The sequence below is a fragment of the Monodelphis domestica genome, chromosome 5 (assembly GCF_027887165.1).
Source record: "Monodelphis domestica isolate mMonDom1 chromosome 5, mMonDom1.pri, whole genome shotgun sequence".
In the NCBI taxonomy this organism is placed as follows: Eukaryota; Metazoa; Chordata; class Mammalia; order Didelphimorphia; family Didelphidae; genus Monodelphis; species Monodelphis domestica.
Window position 1 is genome coordinate 108,230,981 of NC_077231.1, and position 20,318 is coordinate 108,251,298.

General features: G+C 38.2%; 1 protein-coding gene across 1 annotated transcript in view; it reads right to left on the minus strand.

The window, feature by feature from the left end:
* UCN3 (urocortin 3) overlaps positions 1-17,899 on the minus strand; it is a 52,617-nt gene extending 34,718 nt beyond the window's left edge. Inside the window, exon 1 of the mRNA XM_007503866.2 lies at positions 17,646-17,899. The gene's annotated coding sequence lies outside the window, so the exon portion shown is untranslated. The remainder of the gene's footprint in view (positions 1-17,645) is intronic.
* Positions 17,900-20,318: the final 2,419 nt, after the last annotated feature.

The following is a 20,318-nucleotide window of genomic DNA, read 5'->3' on the forward strand; positions in this document are numbered from 1 at the left end:
CAACTCAGTAAGATTCAGGAAGTTTTCAGAAAAGACTTTCCAAAGTTCCTGTTCAGAAATCGAGTAATCTAAAGGAGGTCCAAGAGTAGAAGAATCTTCTCCTCTGATTTGCTATGTGTTTTGCCCCCTCTATTCACTTCCATGGTTTGAATGAATGAAGATGGAAGGGGAAGGAGAAAGTGAGATTTTTTTTTAAATGCTTGTTAAGTGAAAATCGTTTTGAAAATATAAACATTTTAAAATCAGTACATTCAACCATCCAATTTGTTTAACTCTGGATTCTTTCTAGTTTGTCAATCTCCTTCCTAAAGTATGGTACCCAGAACTGAACACAGTATTCTAGATGTGTCTGTGCCAGAGTAAAATTATTGCCTAATTATACTGTTGTCCGAATGGCATCTCCCCTTTTTTTTCTACAAGAGTAGCATATTTCTGTATTTTAGATATCTTAAAAATGAATTCTTGAGTACCTTTAAAGTTTTGTCACACTCAACATATATTTCAATTCAACAAATACCATTTAAGCACTTGCTATGAGAACCTAGACATGGTGGTAGAGACCAGAAATATAAAGATAAACAAACTTATCCTGCCCTCAAAAAAGCTTGCTTTTTTTTTTGTGGAGACGTAGCATATTACAGATAAGAATAATATAAAGTATTTTGAGGAAAAAGAAAGCACTAGCAATTTGGGGGAGTAAGAGTTAAGAGAAAGCTTTACTGCATATGTGACACCAAAGACTAGTCTTGAAGGAACACAAGAATTTTAATAGATGAAGATGCTGATGATGTGTTTTTCAGGCTTTAGGAATAGCTAGTATGAATATCCAACAGTAGTAAATATAATTGTCAAGTATTTAAAAGAGCCAGGAGTTCAAAAGCAATTTTTGCTTATGTATTTGGACAGGCCCTGGCACTGTTTTCTTAACTACAAAATCATAAATACCATTTCCACTTTCTCATATATATACAACAGATACTTGAATATTATAGTATTTATATGTGTGTGTATATTTATATACACATATATAAATATATATATATATATATATATATATATATATGGAAAGAGAGAGAGAGAGAGATGATACCTTCTCTAGTGTGTGGTGGGGAAAGAGGAAGAGAGATACCTGGAAACTTCAATGTAACAAACAAACAAAAAATAGTTGAGGATAACACACTCAGTTTTGAGCTTCAGTGACTGAACAGCACCCTCAACAGTAATTGGAAAGTTAGGAAGAGGAAAAGATTTTAGGGAAAGAAATAAGGAGTTTAGTTTTGGACAACTTGAGTTTAAAAATATATCAATGACATCCAGTTTGAGATATCCAATAGGTAGTTGGAGATTTGAGGCTTGGGAGTAGGATAAAAGTTAGAATTAGATGCATTTTTTTAACCTTTATTTTCTGTCTTAGAATTGATACTGAGTGGGTGTGTGATTTGGGTTTAGGCTTTAAAAAATCACTCTATAGCAAAAAATGAATAATATGGAAATTGGTATCAAGTACAACCCAGTGGAATGGTTTGTTGGCTCTGGGAAGGGGGAATGAAGAGGGGAGGGAAAGACAATAAATCATGGCAACATGAAAAAATATTTAAAAATAAAAAATAAAAGAATGGATACTGAGTATTGGTTCAAAGGCAGAAGAGTGGAAAGGATTAGGCAATTAGGGTTAAGTGACTTGTCCAGGGTCACACGGCTAAGGAAGTGTCTGAGATCAAATTTGAATCCAGACCCTCCTGTCTCCAGGCCTGGCTCTATATCCATTGAACCATCTAGCTGCCCCTAAACACAAATTCAATCAGAGTAAAGGTGACAGTTGAATCCATGAGAGCTGATGAGAACACCACCTGAAGAAGCATAGAAGGGAGGAGAAGAGGGCCCAGCACAAAGCATTAGGGAACATCCATGGTTGGCAAACCCGACTGGGATAAATATCCAGCAAAGGAGACTGAGAAGTAGTGGTCAGACTATTTATTTATGGGTTAGATTAGATAGCTGCAGATTCCTCTCCAACATCTCAGTTTCTGATCCTCTTCAAATAATCAAAAGTAATGAAATGGCAGGATCTGAGGATCATGGAAGGATCAATAGAAGGGGAAGTAACAGGGCAGGTCAAGCAAGGAGGCAAGCTTAGATGAAAAGCTTTTTGCAATTTATTACAATCCAGGGTCTTCCTCTATGAGCCCGAAAGAAAGGAAAAGGACAAACAGAGATAAAAGAACCACACGCAGGAATTGTTTCTTATAGGAACAAACGTGCTCCAAGCAGTCCTCATATTTATCCAGGAGCTGATTAAGGAGTCAGTCTCTGTGTGAAACTAATGGCATGGTATTTTCAGCACAAAGCTCCTTGCCACTGGAGACTGTGCTGTAATTCAAATTGCTCCAATTTTTAAAGGCACGAAAGCCCCCAAGGTCTTGCCCTAGAGCAAGCAGCAGCTTTTCTGTGTGTTCTGACTAATGAGCAGCTTATTCACTTCAGAGTCCATAAGTACCTGTTACCCAACAAGTTATCCATTAGCGGTGTAGGGATAGGGAAGGAGATTTTTAGGAGAGGCTTCAGGGTCCAAACAGGACCCTTTCATGCCCTCCTTTTAGATACCTGAACACACAGCTGAGTCCTAGTGCCAGCTGAGTTATTACAGAGCATTCTGCAAACTTGGAAAGTGTCATGAGCTATCATTTTGGCACCTTGTTTTAGATGATAGCATAAGCCCATACTATTTCATTTCAACCCACAAATATTGGAAAGATCTGTCTTTTCCCCAACTTTATCCCTTTGTCCACACTATTCCTCTTGTTTTAAGTGTACTCACCCAGATTCAAATCTTACCATCCTTTATCAAGCTTTATACTGTCCCTGAAAACATTCTTGAATCCTCACAATGGAATCACAGATTTAGAATTGAGAAGAACTTTAAAAAACTAATGCTAAAGGGGGCAGCTGGGTAGCTCAATGGATTGAGAGCCAGGCCTAGAGATGGGAGGTCCTGGGTTCAAATTTGGCCTCAGACACTTCCCAGCTGTGTGACCCTGGGCAAGTCACTTGACCCCCATTGCCTAGCCCTTACCACTCTTCTGCCTTGGAGCCAATACATAGTATTGACTCCAAGACTGAAGGTAAGGGTTTAAAAAACAAAACAAAACAAAACAAAAAAACAACTAATGCCAACACAGAAGAAAAACAACTGCTTGATCACATGGGTTAATGGGGATATAACCTTAGAGTCTAAACCATCATTCTAGTGCAAATATCAATAATATGGAAAGGGGTCTTGATCAATGACACATGTAAAACTCAGTGGAATTGCTCATTGGTTTCAGGAGGGGGTGGGAGGAGGGGAGGGAAAAATATAAATCGTGTAACCATGGAAAAATATTCTAAATTAATTAATTTAATTTAATTTAAGATAAATAAATAAAATAGAAACTGATGCCTACAGAGAAGTGGCTTGCCCAAGGTTGGGCAGAGCAAGGCAGAGAAAGGAAGAGAAAAGATAGGAAAAAAGCCTGAACATGGGTCTTCCAATTACAAATTCAGTATTCTTCCCACTGCATTGAATTGCCTCTCAGTAATATCTCCCCTTCTTTAAATTCACAGAATTTTTAGTCTTCTTTTTTTAGCTAATAACAATCTTTTAAAAATTAAATGATTAAAAATTGCATTAAAGCAAAAGAATGAAAGTCAACTTTTGAACTGACCCAATCTATATTTGTTGTTAATGGCTGAAAACATTTATGATCATTTATTAAGTATACAAAAATGAAATCACAAAAATTAAATGAAGCTGCATTACAGGAGATCATACCTTATTTGGGGAAGGGATTCATAATTTCTGACTTTTATGACTGTTACTAATATTTAGATACATAAAAACTCCAGTAAGACAAAAAATTGTTTTATATTTGTTCCCAAGTGTCACCTCCTACACTGAGGCCTTCCTAAATTCCCCAATTGTTAACACTTTTAAGACTCCTTGAAATTATTTTGGATTTATTGTGTATATTTTTGTATTTATATTTTTTTTGTAAAAAAAGTAGAGAGAGTAAGAACTCCTGACTTTGCCTTTTTATCCCTAGTGCCTAGTTTGGTGCTTTGCTCATGGCAGGCATTTATTTGATGCTTGTTACACTTAATTTTCCATTAAAAAAACATTTAAAACAGGCGTAGGCATGGAACTTTACCAAAAATCAAGGTCTGTGATAAAACTACAAACAATGGCCAGCCGTTGGCAACCCATTTACAATCAGACTCTCTGATGAAAAAGGAACTAAATGTTAATATAATTGAAATACAAGTGAATTGGGAAATAAGATAAACAATCAGGTTCTATTTCCAGCAGTTATATGATCTTGGATGAGCCAGTTCTCCCATCTGGGTTATGGCCTCGTCACCTCTAACATGAGACAGTTAGACTAGATAAACTCTAAGGCTAAAGTACAGCCATGGAAATAATTCAACCCAGATTACTCAGAGCTTTGGGCTCCCCATTACTGCTTTTATTATGCTAAAATAGCACCAGCCAGGAAGGGAGAAAATAAAAATTAGAATTATACGGTTTTAGCCTTACACTGTTTCTTTTACATTATTTATTATCTACTATGTGCCAGGAACTATTCTTTTCTTTCAATTTAAAAAATTTTTGTATTTTTAAAAAAAACCTTCGCCTTCCATCTTGGAATCATTGATTCTAAGGCAAAAGAACAGTAAGGGCTACGCAATGGGGGTTAAGTGACTTGCACAACTAGGAAGTATCTGAGGCCAGATTTGAACCTAGGACCTCCTGTCTCCAGGTCTGGCTCTCAATCCTATCCAGTGGCCCCTGTGCTAGGAACTATTCTAAGTGCATAATTACACACATAGAGTTTGGGGCAGAGCTAGAAGCTGACCCCAGGGTCTCATGAATTCCCTAGTAATGTTATCCTGGTCATTTTAAATAACAGATGACTTTTGAAGAGATCCTTCTCCCCAGAGTTAGAAACACTTCCCAGTTCTAATTCATGAAAAAAAAGAAAAGAAAAACAGTCTACTCAGACACTTAAAGAGAAAGATATGTGCCTAGAAAATGAAGTCAGTGGACAAAATTGAAGTTGGTTTAAAAGGTGGATTTGTTATTAACTATGCATGTGATATTCAGTCAGCAAGATATTTGCTAAGACAGATCTTTAATGTTAGTCTTAGGCATTTGGTTGTTGTCGTGTATTATTATAAACCCCAAATCACCATAGATAAGAACAATTCTATTTTGTGACTCAGGTGGATCATCAGAAGGAGCTAAATAAAAAATGAATAGATCAAGGGACAATTTGAATTAAAATCCGGCAAACTAATGAGCAACTGGAGAAACTGAGAGGTTCGATGGCAGCCCCTAAATAGTCATCATTCAAAAATGGAAGTCAGTGGGGTACTGCAGGGTTGCTGGGGACTGGAAGTATGTTCTAGGAAGTTTTATTGAAGTAATTAAAGGTTATGAAAGTAATTAAGAGTTGAGAAATGGAGCCAAGGAAAGTCAAACCAAAGTCAAACTGGCATTATGTAGCATTCAGAGAATACAAATGTGGTTCAATTAATTTCCTAACATTCCTGCTGACTTATCATTCCTCTAATCAACAATGTAAGAATTTCTTCTTTCTCTGGGAGAAGCATTAGTGTGTAATAAAAGAGTTCTGACTGATATGGGGCTTTGCCTCTGCTCTTCAACTAATTGGTTATGTGGCCTTATTAGCTCTTTCTACTTGAGTGCTGCTATTTTGAGGCCATGGCCTGCCCCATCTTGAATGAATGAAAAAAAACATTCATTAAGCACTTATTGTGTCAGGTACTATGGGTATAAAAGGATACAATCAGAAGTTAAGACAATCTTTACCCTCAAGGAACTTATGTTCTATTACTTATAGGGAGCATTTGCCTGGGGAAAAGTATTTGGATTTGGAAGTTACGGATTGCTCAGGAAAAGGCAAACCAGAAGGTTTTAAACTGGTGACAAATGAATATTGGTTGTTGTTCTTTAGTCATTTCAGTCATGTTTTGTGACCTCATTTGGATTTTCTTGGCAAAGATTCTAGAGTCATTTGCTGTTACCTTCTCCAGTTCATTGTACAGATGAGGAAACTGAGGCAAACAGAGTTAAGTGATTTGCTCAGGGTCACATAGCTAATAAGTGTTTGAGACCAGAGTTGAACTCATGAAGATGAGTCTTCCCGACTCTAGTCCTGACACTCTATCGACTGCTACAGAGCGGCCAGGTCTTGTTTGTAGGAACTGGTGATTTTTAGTCTGGAGAAGAGAAAACTCGGGACAGAAGGGAACACAATAATTTTCAAAGATACAAAGGAAAAAATAGGTTGAAGCTGTAAAAGGGAAATTTAGGTTTGACCTAAGGGAAAAACATTCCTAATAATTAGAACTATCTAATTATAGAGTGGTTGCCTCATTAGAAATTTTCTGGAGAAGATGGAGGATCATTCATTATGTATATTGTAGTAGGGAGACTGGTATCCTAAACCTCCTCAGAATAGAAATTATTTTTGCATCTCACACTTCATCTCAGCTCTGGGCACTGTTCTATCAAAGAGCCTAATTTTATCTTCTTTTTGGCGGTTGACCTCTCCAGTGCTCAAGCTACAGCCTCTACTTCATAGGCCTCCTAAATCTTTCAGACTGTTTGGGACATGTCTCTGCATTTATCAAAGATAAGAAGAGAATAAGCACCAGAGGGGTAGAGATGGCCATGTGCATGGAAGACAAGGCGATTGTTCATTCCTTTACCCAGATCTCAAGATTCAGTTTGAAAAGTCCTCATGATTCAAAGTCAGAAAGGAAGAAAATGCAAGAATGGCAAATTGTTGAATAAATTGGAATGGAGGTTTGGAGAGAATTAATTGATTTAGGAGAGAGTCTACAACTGTATTAATATATAAGGAAGTATTAAAAACATGTCTTACCTTTGTACTCAGTGGGAAGAGAATGAATAAGGTAATGAGTCAAATATTAGGCTTGAGTGTAAAAAGGACATTATAAAATTGCTTTTAAAAATCTAAAAGAGTTTGAGAAATGTAAATAATTAGCAGATCAGGAGAAAGTATTCAACTGGTATTTTGTGAATGACTAGATCTGGTTAGTCACTCAAAAATTCCTGTGATACCGTGATAGAAGAAATTAGTCTCTGGAAACTGATCTTCAAATCACCTTCGGAAAATAAGTTATTTTTTAAAATAAGGTGATTGTATGAGACAAGAGGGTTTTCCAGAAGAAAAAACTTAGAGTCATGCTTCAATAAGGGAAAACTTCCTAGCAGTGCACAGGCAAATCCCAGATTAAGGCAAGACTGGGGCTTGGATATGGATATAAATGAGAGCCCTCTGCTGAAATGGAAAGTAAGAATAAAGGAAAGCAACAGGAGATTTGGGCCTGAGCCTAAAATCTATAGTAACTACACAGACTAACATGTCAAGTATACTTTTCTCTTCAGGGATTTCTAGTCTTGCTTCCTCCCTTGGTAGAATGTGGCCAGGAGGTAAGTGCTTCAATTATATTATATCTGACAAGATGATCTCTATTCTCTATCTTTAGAAATAAAATGAAAGTCAAATCGAATCCTAGTAGAACAGAGAAATTCATTTAAATCACAGACCTCAATGCTCATATCCATCATTGTCAGTGGGAAAGGAAACAGCATTATAGTGAACTTGAAGGAGGATCCACTTGGATGTTTATGAGAGAGATTTAAAATTAAAGCTCGTATGGTGAAGATGGAGTCCCTTTCCTTCCATATCATTGAGAGATACACTGGCAAGTTGGAAGATCAATTCAACTCCTTGAAATTTCCTGTCCAACTCTGCCAATTTACCTCTGTCTCTGCCCATTTATCCTAACCTTCTCCTTTTACCCTCTTTTCTATAGTCTTTTTCTCCCTTCCAATGTCTCTGGCTACTGCCTCTCTCATATCAGTCATTATTATTGTTTCCAGTTAGGTGTCAATTGATGCTCACTAAAATGACAACACTGTAAATTGCTCCCCATCCCAACAATATGAGAAATGCAAGCTCAGTATGAGGGAGACTTGATAGCCAACAATCCTTAGGTGATCTTAGGGTTGTATTAAGACTTATCAAGTCCAGAACAAGGGAAGTGATATTCCTGTTGTCCACAGCCCCCATAAGATTCTTTCTGGAATATTGTCTGTATATAAACTTGAGTAAGACATTTTAGGAAAGACATTTTGATAAGGTAAAGAATGTCTATATTCTAGAGTGTAGAAATAGACAACCAATATGGTGGAGAGACTTGACATCTAAAGCTTCCTCAGAGGGGAGAGAGAAGCTTTAAGGTAGGAAGATAGAGAAAGGATAGAAGTTTTGGATACCACGAGGGGGATGACGGAGTCAAAGTAGAGATATGAGGTGGCAGGAATGAGTCTTTATTAATTACCAATGAGCCTCAGCCAAGATCTGATCAAAGGACCCTTCTGAAGGCTTTTACCAGTCCAGAGATCCAGATTCAATACCACACAGGTCAGAGAGATGATAGAGAAAGATTAAAGATGGAGCCTGGCCAAAGGCCAGGCTCTAGCGAGGACAGCCATCAGTGTAAGCTGGAAGGGAGCAAGAGCAGAAGAGAGAGAGGCGGAGCTGGATGGGCCCTATTTAATCTCTTTGATATGCAAATATACACAGTACATAGCGATGATCATCATTGGTTAATGACAAGGTATAGGTGTGGTTTCTCTTAACCAGGTGAGCACAAAGAAACCTGTGTTCCCGCCTAACCTGGGGGAAGCTGGGGTCAAGGGTCAGAGGCTTTCCCAGCCACGTGCAATACTGAGCATGCTCAAGACTGAGCATACTCTCTTCTAAGACAATCTGTATATACCAACTGTTCCCCTTGCCCATAGCTAGGGGTGGACTGCTACAACATCACACTATAGAGGATAATTTGAAGGAAGTGGGGATTTTTAGTCTAGAGAAGAGCAAACAGAGGATATGGCATTGGTTTGGTGTGTTTGAAAGACTGTCGGTCAATTAAAAAGCATTTATTAAGTTCCTACTCTGTGCCAGGCACAGTGTTAGGTACTAGTAGAAAGAAAGGCAGAAGACAGTTTCCACCTTTGTGGAGTTCACATTCTAATGGAGGAGACAATATGCAGACCACTATGTGCAAACAAACTCTCTATAGGATAAATAGAAACAATAAATTAATCAGAAGGGTCTGAGAAAGGTTTTCTGTAGAAAGTAAAATTTTATTTGAAATTTAAAGGAAGTCAGGGGAGACGACAGCCAGAAATCAGTAGAAGAATATTAAAGTATGGGGGACAGATGGAGAAAATGCCCCAAATCAGGAAATGGAGTGTCTTGTTCAAGGAACAGCCAGAAGGCCAATGCCACTGGATCAAAGAATATTGGGAGGAATGTGAGGTATAAGAAGACTGGAGAGGAAGAGAGGGGCTAAGTTATAAAAGGCCTTTGGTCCTGTCGTACGGAAGAGAGATTCAACTGGGGCTTAAGCTGTCAGGGCAGAATCTGGGCCAATGATAGAAGTTGCAAAGAGATATTTGGTGTGGATGCAAGAGGAGAATCTTTCTAACAATTTAAGCTATCCCCAAATAGACTGGGCTTCCTTGGGAGGAAGTGGGTTAGATGTTTTCAAGTAATGACAGCTTTGGAAGCATGTAGATGAATTAGATGAACTCTGAATAAGATCACTGCTAGGTTATTGGGGTCGTAGTCTACATAAACAGATGAGTTTTAAAATATTACAAAATTCATGAGCACGCATCACACAATGATGTAGAATATAATTAGTTTACAACATTCACTTTTTGTAAGTATTGTGATTTAAAACACTAAACTGTACAGGGCTGAAATGAGTCTAAATTTGGATTACTAGGGCAGGAAACCACTCATTTGGAGCCTACTCCACACTCTCATCACCACTTGGGGGATGATAGTAATAGCTTCCTAATTATTCTCCCTCCACCCACCCCTTTCTACAATCTGTCCTCCAGACAACTGCTAATTCCTAAAGGATAAAAGATGTGATCACATTTTTTTCTTTCCTTAAGAAGTTTCAGTGGCTCTCAGACTGGCATTAGGATCAAATATAAAGTCTTCTACATTTAACATTTAAAAGCCTTCACAATCTGATTCCAATCTATCTTTCTGGGATGATTTCAGCTCATTTTTCCTCAAACTCTAGCCATGCGTGCTGTTCTCCATTCATAACATCCTATCTCTTTTCACTATGTCTGTTGTCCCCCATTCCTGGAATATTCTCCCTCTTGACCTCTCTCTGCCTCTTGAACCCTTATTACCCTGCAAGCATCAGCTCAAGTACCAACTCCTTTCCTGATTCCTCCATTTGTTAATCCTATTCCAAACAACTGTTTTCATTTTGCATATAACTTATATTTACTAATCTTTGAACATATTACCTCCTTCTAGTAAAATATAAACTCTTTGAGGACAGGAACTATCTCTCTCTTTAAAAAACCATTGCCTTTCATCTTAGAATCAATACTGTGTATTGGTTCTAAGGCAGAAGATTGGTAAGGGCTAGGCAATGGGGGTGAAGGGACTTGCCCAGGGTCACACAGTGAGGAAGTGTTTGAGGTCACATTTGAACCCAGGACCTCCCATCTCTAGGCCTGGCTCTCAATTCAATGAGATACCTACTTTCCCCTGGGACTATTTCACTTTTACCGGATACATAGCATTCTTTAATAATACTACAAAGTTTAAGATAGAACCCTTGCCCTCATGGAATATATGAATTGTGATTTACACAAATAAGTGTAATGCAGAATAGGTTATGATAAGAGTAAGGAGCTCAAGAAAAACTTAAGTTGGAGAGAACTTGCACCTAGGAAGATCAGAGAAGAGGTAGCATCTAAGTTGAACCTGGAAGGAAAAAAAGCTGTTGACAAGTTTGAGATGGAAAGGGAGGGAGAACATTCCAGGATTGGGGGACAGACTGCATAGAGCCAGGAGATAGCTGACAGAGTCTGGAGAGTAGCACCTAGTCCTCTCTGGCTGGACTATAATTGCATGAGACTTGTTAGACCTGGGTTGCAAGTCCTGCCTCTGAAACATAAAGGCTAAGTGACCTTGACCAAGTCAAAACTTCTCAGTGTTCTAGAGAACTCTTTACGATTCTAAATTACAGGGAAGATGCAGACTACATTGGTAGAGGATAGAGGATATTTCCTCACCTTGGAGATCCTATTTACCAATAAAATTACAGCTTTGGTCCTTATCCTAAAAGTGAATATAAAAATATTCACTCATAACTATACATATACACACATTATATATATATATATATATATATATGTATGTATGGGTATGCATATGTACACATCCATCCATCCATACCCATGTGTGTGTGTGTGTGTGTGTGTGTGTGTGTGTATCTGGCAAGCTGTGTATTGTGCAGAAGAAGGCAAACTAGGATGATGAACCTTGAATCATTTGTCAAATGAGCACTGGTTAGAGGAACTGCTGATTTTTAGTCTGGAGGAGAAGAGAAAACTCAATAGGGGAGGGGAAATGACAGATTATCTTCAAGGAAATGAAGAATGGTCATGTGGAAGAATGGGGGGAAAGATGCACACAGGAAATCTAGGTTTGATGTCAAGGGAAAATATTCCCAATAATTAGGACTATCCAATAGTAGAATGGCCTCTTCATTAGAGATTTTTTTTTTCAGAAAAAAGTGGACAGGGCAGTTAAGTAACTTAGTGGATAGAGAGTCAGGCATACATTCAGGAGGTCCTGGGTTCAAATTTGTCCTCAAACACTTCCTAACTATGTGATCCTGGGCATCTCACTTAACTGTCATTGCCTAGCCTTTACTGCTCTTCTGCCTTAGAACTAATACACAGTCTTGATTCTAAGACAGAAGGGAAAGTTGTTAAAAAGCAAAGAAAAGGATTAATGATTTCCTTGTCTCCCCCATGCTTGGTCACTTCTGCCTCTTTGAAGATTGTTCTCATGGTCTTAGGTGAATGAGTGGATGTGTTCCCCAAAAGTCCCCAAATCCTGGGAAGCTGCGGTGTCACCCATGAGGGAACCCTGATAAAGAGTTTGTAGTAGCCATGCACTTAAGTAAACAGACTGGAACACACTTTGGGAGGACAAAGTACACATCAGGGAGGATATTAACAGAGAAAATTCAAAGATAAAATTTGATAGGATGGAAATGACAGCACAGTCTTTGGGAGGAGATGGGATAAAATGAAATTGCTTGAACAGATAGAGGGGTTAACGTTAGTAAAGACTAAGGCCACTTCATCTTGTGAGACAGTAGTCAAGGACAAGATGGAGGTTGAAGACATCTGAGTGATAGGAGATGAGGAGGAGGAGGAGAGAAGAGGGAAATTCATGGTAAATGGCCTCCTTTTCCCCCTTAAAATATAAAGCAAGCTTTTTAACTGAGAGAATGGGAGGAAGGAGGACCACAGAAAATTTGGGGAGGGATGAAAAGAATGTGATAGTGAGTTGATAAGTAAGATGGCCTGCCCTCAGTGAGGCCTAATTGAGGTTGCATAACAAAATTGTAGTGGACCAAGGCAAAATGATTATATAATAGCCTCCATATCCATTCAGTAGCATGTGTTTGGGAATGAAGGTGGTAAATGTGGAAAGTGATCCAAGGCTGAGGTTTAGCTGAGAGGAATCAGTGAGATGATTAGGAGGCTAGGAATGCAAAGAGAAGAGAACAGGTTAGAGTTGGCTTAGTCTCCCATCTCATGACTCCTATCTCAAGAGGAATCAGCACTTCTGATCAGAGTCCAAAGGGTGGGTTCTTTGTTGGGGCCCCTCAGGAGAAATCCCTTCCATTTTGAGACTCTTTCATCTTCCTGTTGGAGAAAATATCCAAAATGCCTTTGGGCAGGCCATTTTTCTATGCCTACAGAGTATTTTGTGAATCTGAGTCCTGGGACAGGGGAAAATCATATAGAGCCCACAATTGAGTGTTTAGCACGTAGTATCTCCTCAGGCTGGAGGAGACACTGGCAGAGGTTTAAGTTCAGTGCAGATCAACCAGAGAATCTTAAAAATTGTCCTTTTCCCCTTCAACCTCCACCTTAATCAGCAACTATAGTAGCTTCTGAAGCCCCAGCTGGCTTAATTGGACACTGCTATGAGTGGAGCCAAGCTTGTCTTAAGCAGAAATGTGTCAGCTGGTACCTAGAGGAGAGCCAACTTTTGCCACTGACATACTTCTACCTCCTTTATATTACCTTCATAGCACATAATCCAGAACAGTTGTTGGTCTTAATTTAGACCATATCCCACACAAACAAGGTAACATTTGCTTGGTTGTTCATGTCATTTATGAATTATTTTGTTTGATTCTGAGTATTTCATATTATCTGAATAAATTTTTGTGCATTTGATAAGAATAGAGCCCTCTAGGAGAGCATGGGCCAGGACAGACTGCTTGCCTGGATCTAAGGACAACACTTTAGGGTTCCTTCCAACCCTGGGATTCTCAGATGCTCAAAGGGAAGAACCTGTACATTATAATTTTTATAATGTAATTATAATCTCAGACATGGTGACAATGCTTTTGAATGGGCAGCCCCACCCACATTCACCCTTATCAGCAACCATTTTCTCTTATCTCCTTTAAAGTCAGAGCTGCTGCTGATTATATATATGTGTGTGTGTACATGTATTTATGTATGTATGTGTGCCTGTATGCATGTGTTTATACGTGTGCATTCATGTACACACACATACACGTAAAACTCAGCAGATGGCTCTTGCAAACAAAGCAGGCTGAGTTGTTAATCACCTCTTAACTTGCAAAGGGGAAGAACTCATTCTTTCCCATTTTCATAGAGGCATATCTTTCTTCCTTAGTAATCTCTTCCCACTTCCACTTGGGGTTTGGAGCTTACAATTCAAGCCTCACATGACACAAAGATTGTCTTTTCTGAACCAGATTGCTTTACTCACTCTGGGACTTTTTCCTTCTTTTACTAGGTCACATTTCAGGTAATGATGGTCCCCCAAATTATTCTCTTTTCCTCTCTAAAGAAATCTAGTCTCAGCTAAACACGTGGCTCTAGTGCTCAATCAGTTAGCACTATCAAAATCTCAATTATGTCTCTGAAACCTCAAAAATGTACTGGCTCTGTTCTCTTTTCTTGCTGAATCTCTCTGCTTACATTTAAGTAAGCAAAATTGGTTTGGCCTCAAATAACTATTCAACTTTAAACAGAATATCAATTGCATACTGAGAAAATTCAAAATAGTATCCTTAAAGAGATAATAGTTCTACATAGAGCTAAATAGTTTTCAGTCATGGGTTTGAGGGAGGAGGAAGAAACAAAGTAACTAGGTTTCCCTTTCCTCCTCTCCATTGGGAAAACGGATAAAGCAAAGAATGGAAGAATGATACATTCATGGGACTAGACTCCTTCCCCTTTTCAGAGAGAAGGGGGTAGAGGCAAGGTATGGATAATCTCCAATCATCTTTCTCTATGGTCACCAGCATTCCAACACAATTATTTGTGTTGATGCTGTTCTGACATTGACAGTCTCTTGGCTTCTTAATCTTTCATCTGTAGCACTTTTCTAAATGGGTCACCAGCAAGATTCTTCTGATTATCTGGGCACTGATCCAGGGAATTTCGAATAGTCTACATTTGAAAAGCACTGTGGAGTTTACAATCTGCCAATAGACATACTTTCCTAGAAAAACTAGATTTTTATGAGAAAAAAATCTGAATATATATTGAGACCATCTATGAGAAGGGAAGATAAAGTTGAAAGCTAAATGGGAATAAAAGTGATGGTGGAGAAAAAGGGCCTGAAAAAAATCATAGACTAAATCACACAACACCCCTCCTTCTTATGAATCAATGATTTTGGTGAGGCTAAATTACAAAATGGAAGGCACATAAAAAGCAGGAAAAGAAGATAGAAGGGAATATGCAATGTAACTTAATTAAGTTAAAGGCTTATTATGGTAAAAGAAAAAGAAATCCTGTGGTCTCTCAAGAAGAAGAAAGTCTATAGAATAGTCAGGTAGGCAAAAATGTATTTTTAAAAATGGGAAGAAGGAAGAAAACTTGCTTCAGTGGTAGGAGAGATTCCATTCATGAATGCTCCAGTCAAAGAAGAGGAATATTCTATAATATGAGATTGGAACCATTTCAGTTTTATCTGCAGAGATGTAGTACTAGAGATCACTCATCTTGCTTCAGGAAAAGAGGAATCTGAGCTCCTGAAAGCAACTGATAAGAGTGAGAAGGCATGGACCCAGACAAAAGATTTTTAGGACAGTGACCAAGGGGAAGGCAAAGTTCAGTAAAGAACTGCACAATCATGGATATAGGAATATTCCTATCATGGAGCAGTGTCTTTTTAATCACCTGTAGGAACTGGTATTTCTAACTCTGAGTCACCACACCACAAACAAAAAGGCAGCCAGGAGTTTGGATTTACAAGACAAAAAGAAAAAAAAAACTATTTAGAATAGGGAACCCAAAAGAGGTGGCTCCAAAGTTGTAATTTCTTGAGGAATACAGAGAATAAAGAAGAACTAAAGTAAAAGGGCTTGACTCTCACTGACCAGGAATGCAAAGTATGCAGAGGCTTACTAGGGGATTGAAGCAAGAAGTTCCCATGAACATCTGAGCTGGTTCTGAGGTATTTGACTTCAGAACATCCAGAACCACAAGAGTGAAAGGATAGGTTGAGGCTGGAAGCAAGAGAGGAAAGGGCTAGGCAATGGAGATTAAGTGACTTGCTTAGGGTTAGAGTTAGGAAGTACCTGAGGCTAGATTTGAACCCAAGATCTCCTGTCCCTATGCCTGGCTCTCAATCCACTGAGCTACCTAGCTGCCACTATACATTCTTTTAACATATATTTGTATATTTCATCTCCAACAGTACCAAAGGATAGTTGCCTAGGATGCCAAGGAAACTATCCTTGTTGTTTTAAATAACTAATATTGATGTTTATACTGTATATTTGCATGTTTTGAACTTGTACTAGTTGATCTTTGCAAAAGATTTTGGCCTAGAGGAATGCAACTCCAGTTCCAAAGCTCATTTGTATGTATCTCGCTCCTTACTAGAGGAGATGAGTACCCTGCTCTACAAGAGGAGTACAGTAGGTGAAGTTGGTGAGAGTAGATCACTCCAGCCTTCTTCAGTCAGTTGGCCTTTGGACATTCCAAGTTTTAAATTGCTTTAGACTCTCCTGGCTTCCAGTCTTGAGAAGGAATATGGAAAAAGCCAACCCTACCTTGTTGTTGTTGTTGAAGGGAAAGGCTGAAGGAAGACAAAAATGGAGTTGGTAGTTTCTATCATGTTCTGATCCCCAACTTGCTACCCTAGAGACCTTGAAAGTGTCCCTTCTCTCTTAGTTGAGCTGAATTGCCCTGATCCCAATTCAAGAGTTCCTTCATTCTATATTTTCTGGTATATACGCTGCTCTATACTTTTTTTTTCTAATTTCTGCTTTGCTACAATTTGAATAAAAAAGCTACTTTTCTATTTGCTATGTTTGTTCATTGTTTAAGTGGTATTTGGTGGGAAAGGGATCAAGCTTTGAATAGAGCTTGAATTCCTGCTTCCCCCAATAATCAGACGTTAGATTGGAACTGATCATATCCTAAAGGCTAACAATATTTTAGGGGAGCAGATAGACATAACCTAGGTAATCCTAACCAGGTACCCCTTCACACTGAGGAGAGTAAGAAGGCCTTTAGCTCAATCTCCTGTTTCTGCTTCTGACAGGAATGAGTGTCTCCCTTGGAGAAGGGTGGGGGGAGAAGAAGCTAGCCCATTCCCCAAGCAGGGGACAGCCCTCAACATTCCGGAGTCTTTATCTATGGATAATACAGCAAAGGAATTCATAGAATTCTTTCCTCTGCTCATAAGCTTTGCCAGGGAGGTTTTCTATCTTCTGTTCTCTCTAAGAATTTCTATCTTAAAATTCCTCTAGAATTGCTGTACCTTCTTTAATTACTCATTCTAATGTAGAAATCATTCATATCTAACTTAAACCTTTTGGTCATTCTCTCCTAATGTTGGACATTAATATGATTCGTGGTAGATTTTCTTGGAGAAATAAAATGATATGAAACTGACCTGTCCCTTGACATGGCTGGCTTAAGACTTTATTTTAGGGCCAAATGACATATAGTGTCATTATTTAGGATCATTAATTTAGAATTGGAAAGATACTAATCCAACCTTCTCATATTGTAAAGAAGGACACTGCCTTCCAGTCATAACTGAGTCAGAAATAGGAAAGAAATAAAAGGGCCAATAATGATCTTCTCTTATCATTTGTCTCAATATTCCCTGGTTTCTGAATGGGTTGAACTTCAAATAAAGAATTGGTTCTGTTTCATGCAAGAAAAATATCTAAACAAGGAAAAAAAGACACCTTTAGCTATCTTGAGATCTATCTTCTCTCCCCAAACTCAATCTAATCAAGACATTTTGTACTTTTGGAGCTTGTGTTCCTATAACTCTGTAGATTGGTCATAATGGAGGAGAGAAAAGAGTAGTGGAAGCCTAAAGAAAGTTAATAGAATTATAGAATTTCAGAGGTGGAAGGTACCTTAGTGGCTATTTAGTCCAACCTTTGCCTAAAAAGGAATTTTTATGTTACTGTACCTCACGAATGGTCTTCTAGCATCTCCTTTTGAAGTCCTCTAGTCTGAGAGTATCTCCCACCTCCTAAGGCAGGCCATTCTATTTCAGAACTATTCTAGTTTTTACCAAGTTATTTTCCTATGTTAAGCCTGCATTAACTTTGTAACTTTCATCAAACTGTTCTTGGCTCTGCCCTCTGAGACCAAACAGTACAAGTCTAATCTCTTTTCTCTGTGACAGTCTTTCAGATACTTTAACTAGCATGACTCTCTGGAGACTTCTCTTCTTCAGGCTCCTTAGTATTAGCTTCTTCAACCAGCCTTTCTGGGACATGGCCTCAAGACCTTTCACAATGGAAGGAACATTGGCTTTAAAGACAGAGCCTGGGTTCTAATTTTATCTCTGTAACTTATTTTTTGTATGATCTTTGGTAAGTCACTTAATTTCAGGTTGGAAATAGTCCCTTAGATCCCTTCCAGATATAAATCTGTAATTATTGATCCTATGATCAATTTTTATTTTTCTCCTTTGGACACTTTCCAAATGTCTAATGTACTTTTAAAATTGTGGCCCACAGGAATGAACAGAATGATGCAGGATGAGCAGGTCATGGCAGAGTACCAAAGAACTCTCATCTTTTTTTCTGGAAATTATCCTTGAAATTATCAGGAAGTTGAATATCAGATTAGGATAGATCACTGAAGTTGAAATAAGGGAAATTTGAATCTGAATTCTGTCTTGGACCCTAACTAGCAATGTGACCTTGAACAAGTCACTTAACATCTGTCAGTCTTGATTTCCTCATCTGTAAGATAGGAATAATAACAATGAAAGATAGTTTCCAGTATTGTTACAAGGAAGTAAGATAATATATATAAAATGCTTTGTAAACCTTGAAATGTTCTATAAATACTAGCTATTTTATAAATATTTTAGACTGTTACATCATAATGTTGACTTTTAGCAAGCTTACAATACATCAAAATCCTGAGATCTTCAGAAAAAGTGCTATTTAATCATATTTCACTTATCTTGTCAAATCAAGTTTCTTTTTGAAAACTAAGTTAATACCTTGCATTTAACACTACTGAATTTCATCTTATTAGGTTCAATCCAGTGCTAGGACCTTCCAAGGTCTTTGCTGCGAGTGGGAGAAAGAATTTTTATGACAAATGCTATGAAGGATTTAATGTTAATGAATGGCAATGACTCAAAACCATGTTTATAATGATCGTTTGAAGGAAATGGGCATTTATAGGCCAATGGAGAAAAGAAAACAGAAGGAGGTATTTATAGCTGTCCTCAAAGTTTTAAAGGCTGCCATGGAAAACTGGGCATAGAAGTGTTCTTTTTGATCTCAGAGGGAAGAACTAAGAACAGTGGTTGTTGCTCAGGCAAATTATCCCTACTTTTTAGATAGTGGAAATAAGTGTTAACAAATCACATTTCTATAGCACTTAAAAAAATACCTTTGGGGGGCACATAGGTGGCTCATTGGATTGAGAGCCGGGTCCATTGATGGGAGGTCTTGGGTTCAAATTTGACCTCAGACACTTCCTAGCTGTGTGACCCTGGGCAAGTCACTTGACTCCCATTGCCTACTAGCTCTTACCACTCTTCTGCCTTGGAACCAATACACAGTATTGATTCCAAGACGGAAGGAAGGGTTGTTCTTTAAAAATATCTTTGTTTTATGTCTTAGAATGATTACTAATTATGGGTTCCAAGACAGAAGGTCAGAAAGGGCTAGGTAATTGGCATTAAGTGACTTGCCCAGGGTCACACAGCTAGGAAATGTCTGAGACCAGATTTAAACCCAGGATCTCCCATCTCTAGGAACTGGCTCTCTATCCACTGATCAGCCTTTGCTGATCCATTTCTACAACACTTTAATGTTTGCAATATTCTTTCCAAATGTTACTAATGTTCTAAGCTATAAAGTGACTCACCAAGTATCTAAGAAGGAAAGATGGGGGAGCAACAGTCTCATTTTCATTTGACTCATTTATTTCTCATCAGGAGATGACAGCTTTTCAAGAGTGTTGTCCCTTTTCTTTCTCTTTTAGACCTTCTGTGATCAAGAGCAGCTCCTGTCCTTTAGAAAAATATACCTGTCTTGAGATCTCATCATCTTCTTCCTTCTATAGGTATAGTATTTGGGACCTTTTCCTCAGCAGGTCAAAGGCGCCACTTCCTCATCTACCATGCATTCTTCCCAGCACAATAGAAAGATTATTGTGGTGTCTGATTACTCTCAGATGTCTTGCTTAGTTCAAGACAATTGTGGGTTGGTTGGAGTTTAGTATGAGAGATAGATTTTGTACACATCTTTACTTTGACCTCCATCCCCTTTGCCCTTTATTATGGCTGATTCACAGCTGCTCTTTCATTACAACAAAATCTGGAGGCAGGAGCATCCTATTCCCAGATATCATTAGCATATTTATTTTTAAGAGCTTTTCTGTGATGAGCTTGGCACATTTAAAGAATTTCTTAGTAACTTAAGTGATCCCTCCAAAAAGAGGTTTTCAAATGCAGCAAAACTTACTTTGACACTTTCTAGCTATTGCAGATGGAAGTCATTTAGCTTTTTAAGTCTCCTTTTCTTCATCTTTAAGACTTATGATATGTATAACATTTGCCCTTTTTGATTGTTTTAAGAATCTAATAAGAATAGTCATATGAAAAAAATAC